This window comes from Oncorhynchus kisutch, linkage group LG16, assembly GCF_002021735.2.
Source record: "Oncorhynchus kisutch isolate 150728-3 linkage group LG16, Okis_V2, whole genome shotgun sequence".
In the NCBI taxonomy this organism is placed as follows: domain Eukaryota; kingdom Metazoa; phylum Chordata; class Actinopteri; order Salmoniformes; family Salmonidae; genus Oncorhynchus; species Oncorhynchus kisutch.
Window position 1 is genome coordinate 18,310,313 of NC_034189.2, and position 20,000 is coordinate 18,330,312.

General features: G+C 46.9%; 1 protein-coding gene across 2 annotated transcripts in view; it reads right to left on the reverse strand.

Moving 5' to 3' along the window:
- LOC109906225 (sushi, von Willebrand factor type A, EGF and pentraxin domain-containing protein 1) overlaps positions 1-20,000 on the reverse strand; it is a 155,671-nt gene that overhangs the window by 134,012 nt on the left and 1,659 nt on the right. The window lies entirely within an intron of this gene.

The window sequence follows — 20,000 nt, forward strand, 5'->3', positions numbered from 1 at the left end:
TCTCTCTCTCTCTCTCTCTCTCTCTCGCTCGCCCCCTCTCGCTCTCTCGCCCCCTCTCCATAGACAAAGTGGCTCACTCCTTGGTTTCTCTTGGCACATGGCTGTCAGTTGAGATCTTCAGATAAATCCGGATTTACAAGGGATTTTCGATTTTGTAATACAGATTAATTGATGAGGGAGTGTCAAGTTATCGATTGTTCTGTTTTCATTGGCCGTCACCACGGGTATTGTTTGATAAGGGATTACTGCGATTACATTGATTTATGAACAATAATATTATAGCTCCTACAATATACACTGAATACACATGAATAATATGTATTTTCAAAACGTTGGATGACAATGCTACAGTGTTCTACAGATCCTTGTTCTCAGCAACTTACTGCAGAAAAATCATTCATAAAAGTACAAAAGAATCCCGATACATGGTTGCTAGGTAACAACCGCTTTACATGTTTTGTTATCATAAATCCAAGCTGATTATAATTGTGTGCTTTTGCTTTCCTTCCAAAGATTGTGGGTTTTGGGGCGATTCTCCTGGGATTCGTCTCGGGCCAAAACGCTACATTATGAACCTGCTCTGAATATAACTTACACACGCACGCACATACACACACTCACTCGCACACCCATTTTTTTGTTACTTGGGCTTTGCCCGGAACAAGTTTGTTGAGGCTCAACTCCAAACCGCCAAAGTAATTATTGTTAGTGACTGAACCCTTGCTCAGACCTGAACATCGTAAAATCTAACCACAATAAAAGCAGTGCAGAAAAAAGTGACCTGCAGAAGCTAACCAAGGCAACCTCACAGAGACAGACAAATAGATCCTGTCAGCCACTTTTACTCCCAAACCACACTGTTGTTGTTCAGCTTGTAAACCGCAGCGGTCTTTCACAATGTTACTTGTCACGCATATAAGAGCTGTACTTTGTACCCGGACTTGGATCTAGACACTCTGGGCGCAGGTATAGGGCACCCCTTGTCAGGAAAAACACAACTAGACAATCATTTGTGCCAGGGTGTGATATCCCTCCTACATAGCCTGGGCTAATGTTCCTATCAAACCAGTAAGGCCAGCAGGCTAATGTTCTCATCGACCCAGTAAGGCCAGCAGGCTAATGTTCTCATCGACCCAGTAGGCCAGCCAGGCTAATGTTCTCATCGACCCAGTAAGGCCAGCAGGCTAATGTTCCTATCGACCCAGTAAGGCCAGCAGGCTAATGTTCCTATCGACCCAGTAAGGCCAGCAGGCTAATGTCTCATCGACCCAGTAAGGCCAGCAGGCTAATGTTCCTATCGAACCAGTAAGGCCAGCAGGCTAATTTCCTATCGACCAGTAAGGCCAGCCAGGCTAATGTTCTCATCGACCCAGTAAGGCCAGCAGGCTAATGTTCCTATCGATCCAGTAAGGCCAGCAGGCTAATGTTCCTATCGACCCAGTAAGGCCAGCAGGCTAATGTTCTCATCGACCCAGTAAGGCCAGCAGGCTAATGTTCTCATCGACCCAGTAAGGCCAGCAGGCCTAATGTTCTCATCGACCCAGTAAGGCCAGCAGGGCTAATGTTCTCATCGACCCAGTAAGGCCAGCAGGCTAATGTTCTCATCGACCCAGTAAGGCCAGCAGGCTAATGTTCTCATCGACCCAGTAAGGCCAGCAGGCTAATTTCTCATCGACCCAGTAAGGCCAGCAGGCTAATGTTCCTATCGACCCAGTAAGGCCAGCAGGCTAATGTTCCTATCGACCCCAGTAAGGCCAGCAGGCTAATGTTCTCATCGACCCAGTAAGGCCAGCAGGCGAATTTCCTATCAAACCAGTAAGCCAGCAGGCTAATGTCCTATCGACCCATAAGGCAGCAGGCTAATGTCTCATCGGACCCTCATTAAGCGCCAGCAGGCTAATGGTCTCATCGACCCAGTAAGGCCAGCAGGCTAATGTTCCTATCGACCCAGTAAGGCCAGCAGGCTAATGTTCCTATCGACCCAGTAAGGCCAGCAGGCTAATGTTCTCATCGACCCAGTTAAGGCCAGCAGGCTAATGTTCCTATCGACCCAGTAAGGCCAGCAGGCTCATGTTCTCATCGACCCAGTAAGGCCAGCAGGCTCCATGTTCCTATCAAACCAGTAAGGCCAGCAGGCTACATGTTTCTCATCGACCCAGTAAGGCCAGCAGGCTAATGTCTCATCGACACGGTAAGGCCAGCAGGCTAATGTCCTTCGACCCAGTAAGGCCAGCAGGCTAATGTTTCCTATCGACCCCATAAGGCCAGCAGGCTAATGTTCCTATCGACCCAGAGTAAGGCCAGCAAGCTAATGTTCCTATCGACCCAGTAAGGCCAGCAGGCTAATGTTCTCATCGACCCAGTAAGGCCAGCAGGCTAATGTTCTCATCGACCCAGTAAGGCCAGCAGGCTAATGTTCTCATCGACCCAGTGAGGCCAGCAGGCTAATGTTCTCATCGACCCAGTAAGGCCAGCAGGCTAATGTTCTCATCGACCCAGTAAGACCAGCAGGCTAATGTTCCTATCGACCCAGTAAGGCCAGCAGGCTAATGTTCCTATCGTCCCAGTAAGGCCAGCAGGCTAATTTCCTATCGACCCAGTAAGGCCAGCAGGCTAATGTTCTCATCGACCCAGTAAGGCCAGCAGGGCTAATGTTCTCATCGACCCATTAAGGCCAGCAGGCTAATGTTCTCATCGACCCAGTAAGGCCAGCAGGCTAATGTTCTCATCGACCCAGTAAGGCCAGCAGGCTAATGTTCTCATCGACCCAGTAAGGCCAGCAGGCTAATGTTCTCATCGACCCAGTAAGGCCAGCAGGCTAATGTTCCTATCGACCCAGTAAGGCCAGCAGGCTAATGTTCCTATCGACCCAGTAAGGCCAGCAGGCTAATGTTCCTATCAACCCAGTAAGGCCAGCAGGCTAATGTTCTCATCGACCCAGTAAGGCCAGCAGGCTAATGTTCCTATCAACCCAGTAAGGCCAGCAGGCTAATGTTCCTATCGACCCAGTAAGGCCAGCAGGCTAATGTTCCTATCAACCCAGTAAGGCCAGCAGGCTAATGTTCCTATCGACCCAGTAAGGCCAGCAGGCTAATGTTCCTATCAACCCAGTAAGGCCAGCAGGCTAATGTTCCTATCGACCCAGTAAGGCCAGCAGGCTAATGTTCCTATCGACCCAGTAAGGCCAGCAGGCTAATGTTCCTATCGACCCAGTAAGGCCAGCAGGCTAATGTTCCTATCGACCCAGTAAGGCCAGCAGGCTAATGTTCCTATCGACCCAGTAAGGCCAGCAGGCTAATGTTCCTATCGACCAGTAAGGCCAGCAGGCTAATGTTCCTATCAACCCAGTAAGGCCAGCAGGCTAATGTTCTCATCGACCCAGTAAGGCCAGCAGGCTAATGTTCTCATCGACCCAGTAAGGCCAGCAGGCTAATGTTCTCATCGACCCAGTAAGGCCAGCAGGCTAATGTTCTCATCGACCCAGTAAGGCCAGCAGGCTAATGTTCTCATCGACCCAGTAAGGCCAGCAGGCTAATGTTCTCATCGACCCAGTAAGGCCAGCAGGCTAATGTTCTCATCGACCCAGTAAGGCCAGCAGGCTAATGTTCCTATCGACCCAGTAAGGCCAGCAGGCTAATGTTCCTATCAACCCAGTAAGGCCAGCAGTCTCTTTTTATTGGTATGTAGCTGTTATGAAAGTTGTATTGTCAATTTGTTTTGTGTTTAAATGGCACTTTAAACGTGTACATGACACTGCAACAACATGTCCCCATGGGGACAATGAAGTCATTAAAGTAAAGTAAAGTACACGTCTCTGAACCCGTATCCACTAAGGGTCTTAGAGTAGGAATGCTGATCTAGGATCAGATCCAACCCCCCTGTCCATGTAATCTTATTCATTATTAGAAAAAATGCTAAACTGATCCTATATCAGCAATCCTACTCTTATGAATACAGGCCCTGATTCAGGGATGGGTAACTTTGATCCAGTCACCCTCTGAGCAATCAATTCATGATCAATAAAACATTTATCAATGAAACATCTGGGAGAAATCAAATTCAATTCAATACAATAAATGTTATTCAGCAGGGGCAACCATTAATACTGCAGCCCCTGAGGACCAGATGTGTCCATTCTCACACACACACACACACACACACACACACACACACACACACACACAGAGACTGAACGGCTAGCCTACAGGCTACGTAGGCCGCTGACAGTTGGTTCCCTTCCTCAGTCGACACCTCTCTTACACTATCACCCGCATTTCAGTGCTTCAGTCTCCCAAACCTCTCTCTCTCTTATCAGAGACTCACTCCTTCCTTATCCCGGGGGACACACACACCCACATGCTTGCAGGCACGCATACACGCATACACACACACACACACACACACACACACACACACACACACACACACACACACACACACACACACAGCCACAAGGCTGGTGTCAGTAGCACCCATCTCGTAGATTTGGCCAGCTTTGAACGTTGGAGGGGGAGTTGTGTTGGGAAAGTATTTTAAGTGAATGGCCTGGTAGCTGGTTGTATGGCACTGGTGGTGGGGAGGCCTTGGCTAACATACACACACACACACACACACACACACACACACACACACACACACACATCAAGTAGCGTTTGAACATGTTCACCACAGACTCCCCACCTCGGAGAGTTGAACCGTTTCTACAGTCTTTTTTGCTGCAATCATTAAAAGAAAACCCGGCCTCAGGGGGATAAATACACAACATATACAAAAGTACCCTTCAAATGAGTGGATTCAGCTATTTCAGCCACACCCGCTGCTGACAGGTGTATAAAATCGAGCACACAGCCATGCAATCTCCATAGACAAACATTGGCAGTAGAATGGCCTTACTGCTAGGGCTGCCCCGGTCAACTGTAAATGCTGTTATTGTGAAGTGGAAACGTCTAGGACGAACAAAAGCTCACAGAACGGGACCACTGAGTGCTGAAACACGTAGTGCATAAGAATTGTCTGTCCTCGGTTGCAACACAATAACTATTAGTTGGGAGCTTCATGAAATGGGTTTCCATGTCCGAGCAGCCACACACAAGCCTAAGATCACCATGCGCAATGCCAACACAACATCTAAAGGACGTTTTGAGATGTGAGGAGAGGTGATGAAGGCTGTGGTTGGAGTCAGAGTGACTGGGGAGATTGTAGCTGTGTTGATAAATAGATGCAGTCGGTCAGTGCTCGGTACACAGGTACAGACTCCAGCAAAGTGTATCAGCAAGAAGTCTTAGCAAACAGGCTGAGTGCCTGCTTGGAGCCTGGATTCAGGGTACATTTTCATTAAGCATCTCAGTGTGGGAGTGCTGATCGAGAATCAGTTTGCATTTTAGATCATAATGAATAAGATTACATGTACAGAGGGCGACCTGATCCTAGATCAGCACTCCTACTCTGAGAAGCTTTCTGAATACATGCCCTGGAGGAGAGGAGTGCAGTGAAGAGACAGGAAGATGTTATATCCCTATACCACTAGGCCTAAGATCATGAGGGATCTTTGTGCATTTTCACAACAGGTTGATTGTGTTTGCACACACACACGTGCTCACATGCATACACACACACACACACACACACACACACACACACACACACACACACACACACACACACACACACACACACACACACACACACACACATACATACACACACACACATACACACACACACAGAATGGGGAGCCCTTTGTAAGATAAACAACATATTACATTCTTGGAGAGCTTTAGAACTCCCGTGGGTCCTGCACCGTGGGGACCCATAGCACCAGCTGCCATGTGGACCAACGTCCATTGAACTCAGCTGACCCTGCAGTGTGTGTGTGTGTGTGTGTGTGTGTGTGTGTGTGTGTGTGTGTGTTGTGTGTGTGTGTGTGTGTGTGTGTGTGTGTGTGTGTGTGTGTGTGTGTGTGTGTGTGTGAGCCATATCTCAGACATAGGCTGTTATAGAGGCTGTTATAGCAGCAAAGGGGGGACCAACTCCATATTAATGCTCATGACTTTGAAGTTAAATGTTAGACGAGTAGGTGTCCACATACCTTTGGTCATGTAACGTAGCTCTTTGAGGAACACAAGCTTAAAAAGCAGATGTGACGCTGGACACTATCCGTCTGAAATTACATTTAAACCATCGGGGGAGTTTCATTTTCATATCCTTAGCTCATTCTAAAGCCTTCTGCGTGCGTGTCAGAAACAGGCTGGAGGGTTCGTAATTGCTTCGTCAGAATTAAAGCGGCAATTGAATAATTACTTTTGAGCTGGTTATTAGAACTGTGGTATGCAGTGATTTCCTCATGGCCAGGGGTATGTTCAGTTGAGCAGGACAGAGTGGTGACGTGTTTGGCAAACCCTGTATAACTAACATGAGTCAATTAGGCAGTAAGCGGGGCTGTCAGTGAGCGGGGCTGTCAGTGAGCGGGGCTGTCAGTGAGCGGGGCTGTCAGTGAGCGGGGCTGTCAGTGAGCGGGGCTGTCAGTGAGCAGGGCTGTCAGTGAGCGGGGCTGTCAGTGAGCGGGGCTGTCAGTGAGCGGGGCTGTCAGTGAGCAGGGCTGTCAGTGAGCAGGGCTGACGCCCTAAGGAGAGGAGAGACAGAAAGTAAACTAGTGACCAAAAGTACAAGATATGAGGAGCTCAAAAAACTCGAATTTGTGTAAAAACATAATGAGGAATACAAACACAAACACACATATACATACACACATATACACACACCCATATTCATGCACACACTCATGCACGCACACTGCTAAACCACCCACTTATAAACTAAAAGCCTGTTATTCACAGGCACTTTAACAAAACACGTCAGAGATTGAAAATGATAAGTATTGAACCACAGCATTCATTGACCACAGAACCACGGTTGGTCACTGCCACCGACCAATGGGTTGGGAGATTGGAGCCTGTGGTCCAGTAATGTAGTCTGTTTGGTTCAGGGCCTGGGACTCAGTTGGTGGGGTTGGTTGGTTTTCCATCTCTAGGAAGCAACACACACAGGCAGACATAGACTGTTTCCACAGGACCCAAAGAGAGACTGGGTCCTAAATGACACCCTAATTCATCCATAGTGCACTATTATTGACCAGGTTCTATAAGGCTCTGGTCAACAGTAGTGCATTATAGGGAATAGGCTTCCATTTGTGCTGCCAGAGACGACTGCTGCATAAAGACATTAGCTGTGGCAGGAGGAGGGTTCACTACGAAACCACAAGTAGAGGTCTAGGGACTCATGTAACATATACACATAGCTAGACACACAGAGGCAAACAGACAGACACACACACACACATACAGTCAGACACACAGACAGTCAGTTAGTCAGACAGACAGTCAGACAGACAGACAAACAGACAGATAAACAGACAGAGAAACAGACAGAGAAACAGACAGAGAAACAGACAGAGACTAACAGACAGACAAATAAAATGAGACTAGCAGACAGACAGATTAACAGACAAACAGACAAACATAAGCAGACAGACAGACAGACAGACAGACAGACAGACAGACAGACAGACAGACAGACAGACAGACAGACAGACAGACAGAGAATGAGACAAACAGAGACTGACAGGCAGACAAACAGACAGATAAACAGACAGACAGAGACTAACAGACAGACAGGTCAACAGACAGAGACTAACACACAGACAGATAAACAGACAGAGACTAACAGACAGACAGATCAACAGACAGGGCCTAACAGACAGACAGGTCAACAGACAGAGACGAACAGACAGACAGGTCAACAGACAGAGCCTAACAGACAGACAGATCAACCGACAGAGACTAACAGACAGACAGATAAACAGACAGAGACTAACAGACAGACAGATCAACAGACAGGGCCTAACAGACAGACAGGTCAACAGACAGAGCCGAACAGACAGACAGGTCAACAGACAGAGCCTAACAGACAGACAGGTCAACAGACAGACAGATCAACAGACAGAGACTAACAGACAGACAGATCAACAGACATAGCCTAAGAGGCAGACAGGTCAACAGACAGAGCCTAACAGACAGACAGGTCAACAGACAGATCAACAGACAGAGACTAACAGACAGACAGATCAACAGACAGAGACTAACAGACAGACAGGGCAACAGACAGACAGGTCAACAGACAGACAGAGCCTAACAGACAGAGACTAACAGACAGACAGATCAACAGACAGAGCCTAACAGACAGACAGGTCAACAGACAGACAGATCAACAGACAGATAGAATGAGACACACATAGAGACAGACTAATAAAGCAGCAGTGTCATGCAGGAAGTTTGGTACTCAGACTCTGGCCTGTCTGTCTGACGGCTGCATGAGTCAGTTAGATGGCAACCGTCTCATATAGAACACGATTCTTACACTGTTAGGAGCTGCTGTCTGGAACACAACGCATCTCAATACAGCCACACCAGAAATAATGGGACCAAAATACAACCAGGCAACCAGGGTCTGTACACACACACACACACACGCACACAGGTATACAGACACACACACAGGTACGAGGACACGCACACACACACAGACACACTGACACAGAAAAACACACAAACTGCTCCGTTGCCCATAGGCGCAGATCTATGATCAGTTTACTGTCACAAAATCCTAACCTTTACCATTACAAAACCGCTTATACAAAATTGACATCAGATCATTCATTGTCTAGGGGAAACTTCATGCTACTGCTTTTGCAAACACCATTCTCTTCACCCAATGAAAGCCATCAATAGCTGTCGGTCTCAGTAGACATTCACACACACAGACACACACACACACACACAGACAGACAAAAACACGCATCGTGAAACCCAAACCAGCATCTCTCTATTTTAGCCTGACCCACTACAGCTGAAGGCTCTGCTGAAACATTTTGTCAGGTTGAGTTGTCTGCCAGGTGACTCAGGAAGAAAGAGCAAGTGTGCATCCCAAATTGCACCCTATTCCCTATGTAGTATACTACTTTTGACCAGAGTCCTATAGGCCCTGTAGGCCCTGGTCCAAAGTATATAGGGAACAGGGTGCCATTTGGGAAAAACCCTAAAGGAGGTTTTGAGACACGACCTAAAGGAGGTTTTGAGACACGACCTAAAGGAGGTTTTGAGACACGACCTAAAGGAGGTTTTGAGACACGACCTAAAGGAGGTTTTGAGACACGACCTAAAGGAGGTTTTGAGACACGACCTAAAGGAGGTTTTGAGACACGACCTAAAGGAGGTTTTGAGACACGACCTAAAGGTGGTTTTGAGACACGACCTAAAGGTGGTTTTGAGACACGACCTAAAGGTGGTTTTGAGACACGACCTAAAGGAGGTTTTGAGACACTACCTAAAGGAGGTTTTGAGACACGACCTAAAGGAGGTTTGAGACACGAGGAGGTTTTGAGAGACGACCTAAAGGTGGTTTTGAGACATGACCTAAAGGAGGTTTTGAGACACGACCTAAAGGAGGTTTTGAGACACGACCTAAAGGAGGTTTTGAGACACAAGGAGATTTTGAGACACGAGGAGGTTTTGAGACACGACCTAAAGGAGGTTTTGAGACACGACCTAAAGGAGGTTTTGAGACACGACCTAAAGGAGGTTTTGAGACACGACCTAAAGGAGGTTTTGAGACACGACCTAAAGGAGGTTTTGAGACACGACCTAAAGGAGGTTTTGAGACACGACCTAAAGGAGGTTTTGAGACACGACCTAAAGGTGGTTTTGAGACACGACCTAAAGGTGGTTTTTGAGACACTACCTAAAGGAGGTTTTGAGACACGACCTAAAGGAGGTTTTGAGACACGAGGAGGTTTTGAGAGACGACCTAAAGGTGGTTTTGAGACATGACCTAAAGGAGGTTTTGAGACACGACCTAAAGGAGGTTTTGAGACACGACCCAAAGGAGGTTTTGAGACACAAGGAGGTTTTGAGACACGAGGAGGTTTTGAGACACGACCTAAAGGAGGTTTTGAGACACGACCTAAAGGAGGTTTTGAGACACGACCTAAAGGAGGTTTTGAGACACGAGGAGGTTTTGAGACACGACCTAAAGGAGGTTTTGAGACACGACCTAAAGGAGGTTTTGAGACACGACCTAAAGGAGGTTTTGAGACACGACATAAAGGAGGTTTTGAGACACGACCTAAAGGAGGTTTTGAGACACGACCTAAAGGAGGTTTTGAGATACGACCTATAAAGGAGGTTTTGAGACACGACCTAAAGGAGGTTTTGATACACGACCTAAAGGAGGTTTTGAGACACGACCTAAAGGAGGTTTTGATACACGACCTAAAGGAGGTTTTGAGACACGACCTAAAGGAGGTTTTGATACACGACCTAAAGGAGGTTTTGAGACACGACCTAAAGGAGGTTTTGATACACGACCTAAAGGAGGTTTTGAGACACGACATAAAGGAGGTTTTGAGACACGACATAAAGGAGGTTTTGATACACGACCTAAAGGAGGTTTTGAGATGCAGGCTGTGCCTGCTTGGAGCCTGGATTCAGGTAACATATTCATTAAGCATCTCAGTGTGGGAGTGCTGATCTAGAATCAGTTTAGCATTTTAGATCATAATGAAGAAGATTACATGTACAGAGGGCGACCTGATCCTAGATCAGCACTCCTACTCTGAGAAGCTTTCTGAATACATGCCCTGGAGGAGAGGAGTGCAGTGAAGAGACAGGAAGATGTTATTTCCCTATACCACTAGGCCTAAGATCATGAGGGATCTTTGTGCATTTTCACAACAGGTTGATTGTGTTTGCACACACACACGTGCACACATGCATACACACACACACACACACACACACACACACACATACACACACACACACAGAATGGGGAGCCCTTTGTAAGATAAACAACATATTACATTCTTGGAGAGCTTTAGAACTCCCATGGGTCCTGCACCGTGGGGACCCATAGCACCAGCTGCCATGTGGACCAACGTCCATTGAACTCAGCTGACCCTGCAGAGGGTGTGTGTGTGTGTGTCAGCCATATCTCAGACATATCTGACACATATTTCAGCAGTTTCCTGCAGCCACGTAACCTCAAAGACCTGAGGCCCTGGTCTCTGCTGTCTCCTCAGCATCAGTGATGACAGCCGTTTTCCAGACACGTCCCCTAAAACCTTCTGTCTGTCTGTCTGTCTGTCTGTCTGTCTGTCTGTCTGTCTGTCTGTCTGTCTGTCTGTCTGTCTGTCTGTCTGTCTGTCTGTCTGTCTGTCTGTCTGTCTGTCTTCTGTCTGTCTGTCTGTCTGTCTGTCTGTCTGTCTGTCTGTCTGTCTGTCTGTCTGTCTGTCTTCCCCTCTCTCTCCATCTCTCTCTCTATCTCTGTCTGTCCGTCCGTCCGTCCATCTGTCTGTCTTGCCCCTCTCTCTCCATCTCTCTATCTCTCTCTGTCTGTATGTCTGTCTCTCTATAATCCCCCTCTCTCGCTGTCTGTCTGCCACTCGTACGCCTTCTTCTGCTCTCTCTTAACATCTGACCCTGTTATTCATCACAGGAGGTCAGAGAGCACCTCTGGTGTTTAGTGTGTGGCATACTGGAGAAGGAAGGGGTGGTGGAGGAAGAGGAGGAGGAGGAGGAGGAGGAGAGGAGAATGAGGAGGAAGAGGAGGAGGAGGAGAGACCAGTAGGCACTGGCTGGGGGCAGGAGGGGGGGGGGGACAAACCCACATTTCTGGAGAATGTGTGGTGTCAATTTCAAAACGGGGTCAGTAATGAGGAGAGAGCGTGCAGAGGTTTCACTGGAGATGCCTTGAACCTATAGGGCCAGGAGTTTTCTGTGGTCACTCAGGGTACGTGCTCAGGACAAAATCCACATCCTACTCATACCATCAGGGATTTACCAAAGTGAAAGTCAAACCGGAGATTAATGGACCCACTCTCTGATCTTCTGACTACACACACACACACACACACACACACACTCCTGAGCCTATCCTGTCAATCACAGTGTCGACGCCCAGAGAAGTTACCAGTGACGCCGTGTCAATGTGTGGAAACCAGGCAGCTATTTCAGATGATCCGGTCCTTTAAGGGCTACAGTGAATCATCTGGTCTCCAGAGGCATCAGAAACCATCTGAGCCAATAGGAATTGGAGGGTTGCTAATGCATATATCATGCAAGGAATGGGAAGACCGCTGGACGGAAAATAGAGAAAGGGAGGTGGTTAAACTGACTCAGGATAGGCTACTGTGGTAGCCAGTCAAACAAAGATTAGACAAGACTGAACTAGAACCGAGAACTTGTTTTTGATGAATCTTCAATTGTGAGCAAATGACAACGGCAAAAAAGGTTCAACTCAACTCCCATGGGACGTTCTACGTTTGACAGGTGTATCATATTCTTCTCATCCTGGCATGTTTCAAAACTCTTCATTCACATGTCCATATCCCTCACATCTACTTAGCTTCCAGACTCACTGATACATGACAGATGAGCAGCTGTCCTGTCATTGAATTAATGATCAGAGCAGACACACACCAGCTATGAGGTCGTTAGCCTTTTTTAATGTGTGTGTTTACATGGGTAGCATGGGGTAAGTAGGGGTTTAGTTCATAACAGTGACCTCTTTCTGTCTATGACTCTCACTTCATTCTCCCAATGGGTCAACCTCATCATTCCTCCCCCATCCTCCTTCCGTCCTTCCCCCCCCCAGGTTGACATTCCAGAGAGTTGACTTCCTCGTGCCACTGACCCCTCCAGCAGGGTTTATGAACCACACTACAGGAGGGGGGAACTGTCATTATTCCATGACGCATTACACTCAACATATGTGATGTTGTTTTTATAAACATCTGCTGAATTATGGGTTCTGCTTTTCTCTTTGCACATAACAGAGAGAGCGAGACTTTCGGAAGACACACACGTACGTACACATGTGCACACATTGACACGTTCACACACATTTTGGGGGGAGGGAAATGTGGGCGCTGAATGGCCAAGTAGTGAAAGTGTGAACGGAAAAGGCAGTGAAATGCAACATGGGCAATGAATGGAGAGAACTCGGCAGGCTGTGAAGTGTGACCACTTTCTGAGCTTCATTAGGGATGAATGGAATAGAGAGTACTGTCTGCATGAGGTGGGCTTTGAATGTGCCTGTATCTAGTGGGGTTAAAGGTTAAATCATAGCCACATCTATGAGAGAGCGACAGAGAGAGGGGGGGGGAGAAGATAACGGAGGAGAAAAACAGGCGGTTGACAAAGAAAGAAATATGATGAGAGAAAAAGAATGGTGGAAGGTGAGCAAGAAAGAAAGCTCATGGTAATCTTTTTCTCTTCTACTCCTTATTATGCAACCATTAGAGCAGACTAACGGTGGATTGCCAGCCCCTGTCTGTTTGGCGCATTGTTTTTGGCTCTGACAGAGCAGAGGCAGAAGGGAGGAGTGAGTGGGGATATCTGCCAACACATGGCTACCCAGGTGCCAACACATGGCAACCCTGAGGTAAATCCCCTGGATGATGAAGTGAAAGACAAAGAAACAGAGGAGAGGAGAGGAAAGCCTGGCTGTTTTAGAGCCAGAGGCTACTGTTACTGAAGCTGCTTTTGAGGATGCTGTCTGCTCTCTGTGTGTTATGAAAATTATAAATAATTCCTATTGGTGGAGTGGAAAACAGCCAAGCCTATTTTAAACTAAACTCATTTGAAAAGATCCTAATCTTCAACCACCATACTGGAGATGAGGTTATGTCTTTAACAGACCCCAATAGCCTTCTATCCCCTGCCAGTACAATAATCATGCATGTCTTTACGCACCACACACTCCCCTTATCTCCATCCCCCTCTCTCATCCCCCTCTCCCCCACCGCTCTCATCCCCCTCTCTCATCCCCCTTACCCCCCCTCTCATCCCCCTCTCTCATCCTTCTCTCTCAGCCCACTGGACAGTTGACAGAGCTTGGAGGTCTATCTCGACCAGGGAAAAACCCTCTCAGCCCTCTCTCTCCGTGCTGTTTATCATCCCTCTCTCTTCTCTTTCTCTCATCCTTCTCTCTCATCCCTCTCTCTGAGCCCCTCTCTCTCATCTCTCTCTCTCTTCCCTCTCTCTCATCCCTCCCTCCCTCTTATCTCTCTCTTCCCTCTCTTCTCTCTCTCTTCCCTCTGTGATCCCTCTCTCTCTTCCCTCTCTCATCCCTCTCTCTTCCCTCTCTCTCGTCTCTCTCTCTTTCCTCTCTCTCTTCCTTCTCTCTCTTCTCTCTCTCATCTCTCTCTCTTTTCTCTCTCTCTTTTCTCTCTTCCCTTTCTCTCATCCATCCCTCTTCTCTCTCTCTCTTTTCTCTCTTTCATCCCTCTCTTACATTTTTCTCATCCCTCTCTCTCATCCCTCTCTCTGAGCCCTTTGATTTAGTCATCTTAAAAGGGAGAGAAGTAGCCTGGAGGAGAGCCCTAGTCTGCCTCCACACTGGACTTGGAAAAAAATATTTTCTCTCAGTAATGGATCCCAGCTTTCTGCAGTAATTAGAAACAGCCACACCGGCCAACGGAATGAAATATTGCAAAATGATTACCTCTAATATCAATTACACACACACACACACCATACCAGACGCTGGCCTGCTGTGTTAGGTTAACAGTAGAGCGTGACAGCCGGATTCCCTTGCAGATTATCATTAGTGAGGCCATATTTAACTGTACTATATGGTGTTAATAATGGAAAAAATATATTAAACTGTACTTGTTCCAACAAGAGGGACTCGCTAAGCTTCGCCTGGTCCTAGATCTGTTTGGGCTGTCTTGACGACTGTAGAAGTTGCTGAAGCAGCAGTATAAGAGAGCAGCAGAGATGTCAGTGATAAATCATAGAAGGTCTGATTTCCAACATCTCTGGTGTGTCCAAAATGCCTCTCTATTTTCTATACACTCTTAAAAAAAAGTGTTATCTAGAACCTAAACGTTTTTTGGGGCTGTCCCCATAGGAGAACCCTTTGAGGAACCCTTTTTGGTTCCAGGTAGAACCCTTTCGGGATCTAGGTAGAACCCTTTTGGGTTCCATGTAGGACCCTTTCCACAGAGGGCTCTACATGGAACCCAAAGGGGGTTCTCTCTGGAACCAAAAAGGTTCTCCTATGGGAATAGCCGGAGAACCCTTTTTGAACTCCTTTATTCTAAAATAACACAGACCTCCTCTCAGACAACAGTTAGTCATACTCAGAGCCGATGGTCCTGTAGACCATCGGCTCAGATCTCTGTCTGTCTCACCTTTACATGTCCCATTACAACCATAACTTACAGATAGTTCAATATCTATGGCCTGTATACCGCCGATGGGGGAAAAACAACTGCACATCTGCTGAATACTTGACCTATCTTTTCCTCTCAACCTCACATGCACATCCGCAACCATCACTCAGCCACATAGCTTAAAACCTCAGCCATGAGAACCGTCCCTGTGCCATAGCTCAGAGGACTGAGCATCGCGCCTCGGCTCCGAGCATCACTCATCCGCTCCCAGTGCTGGGAAACTTAAAAAAAATCTTTTTTATGTGTGAGCACCGAGGAAGGTATACATCCACGTTCTCAGGAGCTTTTCAAATGTCCGAAATTGAAGTATATTTCTAGTGATCAGACTGGCCCATGACTCCGGCTTCAGTATGGAAAAGGTACTTAGATTTACACTGGTCCTCATAGACAGACATGCAGGCACTCACAATGTAATGTGTTTCATCACTCATTTGCAGCTTTATAATTAACTATAACAATACCCACTTCCGAGACACTGTCTCCCAGTTCCACAAAAAACCTAGAGGCAAAACTAATTTTGAACAAGACAAATTACACAAATAGAGAGGACTTGACAATCAACTACATTTCCTAAACAATCCAAGTAATAATAAAGTATGGAATTTTACACACAAAGCCACTTAGGAGTCTAACTGTTCATTTCTGATCACACACAGCCAAAACAGCTAGCCTAGCGCTACTAAGCCAAGCTACATGGCAAAGCGTTTAGCGCTGAGCCAGACAACAGAGCTAGATCTGTTAGCAGAATGCTAAAGCTAGGTTTTGAGGCAAGTCTGCTGAGCCTAGCTATGGGGTAGAGATTAGATGAGATAGTTTAATGGTCACATGTACAGGGTTGCAGTTGTAATTACGGGGTACAGTTTAATTGTTGATCTCCGAGCTCCAACAATACGAAGTGAAATAAAACAATTATGAAAACAGAAATAAGAATACGCAATGATAAATATCTGTTGATGGGGGGGGGGGAATGTCCATTGGGGTGGGGGCAGTAAATGTCTGTTGATGGGGGGGGGTGGGGAATGTCCATTGGGGTGGGGGCAGTAAATGTCTGTTGATGGGGGGGGGTGGGAAATGTCCATTGGGGTGGGGGCAGTAAATGTCTGTTGATGGGGGGGGGTGGGGAATGTCCATTGGGGTGGGGGCAGTAAATGTCTGTTGATGGGGGGGGGTGGGAAATGTCCATTGGGGTGGGGGCAGTAAATGTCTGTTGATGGGGGGGGGTGGGAAATGTCCATTGGGGTGGGGGCAGTAAATGTCTGTTGATGGGGGCGGGGGAAATGTCCATTGGGGTGGGGGCAGTAAATGTCTGTTGACGGGGGGGTGGGAAATGTCCATTGGGGTGGGGGCAGTAAATGTCTGTTGATGGGGGGGGGGGGGGAAATGTCCATTGGGGTGGGGGCAGTAAATGTCTGTTGATGGGGGGGGGAATGTCCATTGGGGTGGGGGCAGTAAATGTCTGTTGATGGGGGGGGGTGGGAAATGTCCATTGGGGTGGGGGCAGTAAATGTCTGTTGATGGGGGGGGGTGGGAAATGTCCATTGGGGTGGGGGCAGTAAATGTCTGTTGATGGGGGCGGGGGAAATGTCCATTGGGGTGGGGGCAGTAAATGTCTGTTGACGGGGGGGTGGGAAATGTCCATTGGGGTGGGGGCAGTAAATGTCTGTTGATGGGGGGGGGGGGGGGGAAATGTCCATTGGGGTGGGGGCAGTAAATGTCTGTTGATGGGGGGGGGGATGTCCATTGGGGTGGGGGCAGTAAATGTCTGTTGATGGGGGTGGGGGAAATGTCCATTGGGGTGGGGGCAGTAAATGTCTGTTGATGGGGGGGTGGGAAATGTCCATTGGGGTGGGGGCAGTAAATGTCTGTTGATGGGGGGGTGGGAAATGTCCATTGGGGTGGGGGCAGTAAATGTCTGTTGATGGGGGGGGGTGGAAAATGTCCATTGGGGTGGGGGCAGTAAATGTCTGTTGATGGGGGGGGTGGGAAATGTCCATTGGAGTGGGGGCAGTAAATGTCTGTTGATGGGGGGGATGGGAAATGTCCATTGGGGTGGGGGCAGTAAATGTCTGTTGATGAGGGGGTGGAAAATGTCCATTGGGGTGGGGGCAGTAAATGTCTGTTGATGGGGGGGTGGGAAATGTCTATTGGGGGAGCAGCGGGTACAACTCTGCTATTTTTATCACCAGTCATTACACAATTACCCCAGATACCTCACCCTGAATATCTCTAGTGTGTAATTCAGAGCAGTAAGCAGGATCCCACACAGGACCTTATGACCTCCAACCTCAGAGAGACCACAGGGTAGACATGTTAGCGCTAAAGCTAGTCTTGAGGAAAGTCTGTTGACTCAATTTAGCTAGTGTCTGCTAGTGCAGAGTTGATCCCATCTGCTCATTGTAGAATCAGTGTAGTATCATAACAGTATCAGTGTGTTTATACAGCCACGAGTCAATCAGTGTAGTATCATAACAGTATCAGTGTGTTTATACAGCCACGAGTCAATCAGTGTAGTATCATAACAGTATCAGTGAGGTTTATACAGCCACGAGTCAATCAGTGTAGTATCATAACAGTATCAGTGTGTTTATACAGCCACGAGTCAATCAGTGTAGTATCATAACAGTATCAGTGAGGTTTATACAGCCACGAGTCAATCAGTGTAGTATCATAACAGTATCAGTGAGGTTTATACAGCCACAAGTCAAACAGTGTAGTATCATAACAGTATCAGTGTGTTTATACAGCCACGAGTCAATCAGTGTAGTATCATAACAGTATCAGTGAGGTTTATACAGCCACGAGTCAATCAGTGTAGTATCATAACAGTATCAGTGAGGTTTATACAGCCACAAGTCAATCAGTGTAGTATCATAACAGTATCAGTGTGTTTATACAGCCACGAGTCAATCAGTGTAGTATCATAACAGTATCAGTGTGTTTATACAGCCACGAGTCAATCAGTGTAGTATCATAACAGTATCAGTGAGGTTTATACAGCCACGAGTCAATCAGTGTAGTATCATAACAGTATCAGTGTGTTTATACAGCCACGAGTCAATCAGTGTAGTATCATAACAGTATCAGTGTGTTTATACAGCCACGAGTCAATCAGTGTAGTATCATAACAGTATCAGTGTGTTTATACAGCCACGAGTCAATCAGTGTAGTATCATAACAGTATCAGTGAGGTTTATACTTCAGCTCAAATCCCTGAGTCTCCCGTTACTGATGGTTTCCGTCATCTGAATATCTCTAGTGTGTAATTCAGAGCAGTAAGCAGATTCCCAGACAGGACCTTATTACCTCCAACCTCAGAAAGATCAGACACACACCCCTCATACACACATATTCTAGGATTCACACACACACACACACACACACACACACACACACACACACACACACACACACACACACACACACACACACACACACACACACACACACACACACACCCCTCATACATACGTAATCTAGGATACAGACACCCACACACATACACACCCCTCATACACAATAAACCATACATTTACAAAGAATCTGAGATGTATACACACACACAACCCACATACAGGACCAGTCAAAAGTTTGGACACCTACTCATTCAAGGGCTTTTCTTTATTTGTACAATTTTCTATATTGTAGAATAATAGTGAAGACATCAAAACGATGAAATAAAAATATGGAATCATGTAGTAACCAAACACAGATTAAACAAATAAAAATATGTTTTATATTTGAGCTTCTTTGCCTTGATGACAGCTCTCCACACTCTTGGCCTTCTCTCAACCAGCTTCATCTTGAATGCTTTTCCAACAGTCTTGAAGGCGTTCCCACATATGCTGAGCACTTGTTGACTGCTTTTCCTTCCCTCTGCGGTCCAACTCATCCCAAACCCTCTCAATTGAGTTGAGGTTGGGTGATTGTGGAGGCCAAGTCATCTGATGCAGCACTCCATCACTCTCCTTGGTCAAATAGCCATTACACAGCCTGGAGGTGTGTTGGGTCATTGTCCTGTTGAAAAACAAATGATAGTCCCACTGAGCGTAAACCAGATGTGATGGCATTTCGCTGCAGAATGCTGTGGTAGCCATGCTGGTTAAGTGTGCCTGGCATTCTAAATAAATCACTGACAGTGTCACCAGCAAAGCACCCCCACACCATCACACCTCCTCCTCCATGCTTCACGGTGGGAACCACACATGCACATCCGTTTACCTACTCTGCATCTCACAAAGACATCGCGGTTGGAACCCAAAATCTCCCATTTGGACGTATCAAACCAAAGGACAGATTTCCACCGGTCTAATATCCATTGCTTGTGTTTCTTGGCTCAAGCAAGTCTCTTCTTCTTATCAGTGTCCTTTAGTAGTGGTGTCTTTGTTGCATTTCAACCATGAAGAACTGATTCACGCAGTTCTCCTGATTCTCCTCTGAACAGTTGATGTTGAGATGTGTCTGTTACTTGAACTCTGTGAAGCATTTATTTGGGATGCAATTTCTGAGGCTGGTAACTCTAATGAACTTATCCTCTGCAGCAGAGGTAACTCTGGGTCTTTCCTGTGGCGGTCCTCATGAGAGACAGTTACATCATAGCACTTGATGGTTTTTGCGACTGTACAAAGTTCTCGGAATGTTCCACATTGACTGACCTTCGTGTCTTAAAGTAATGATGGACTGTCGTTTCTCTTTGCTTTTTTGAGCTGTT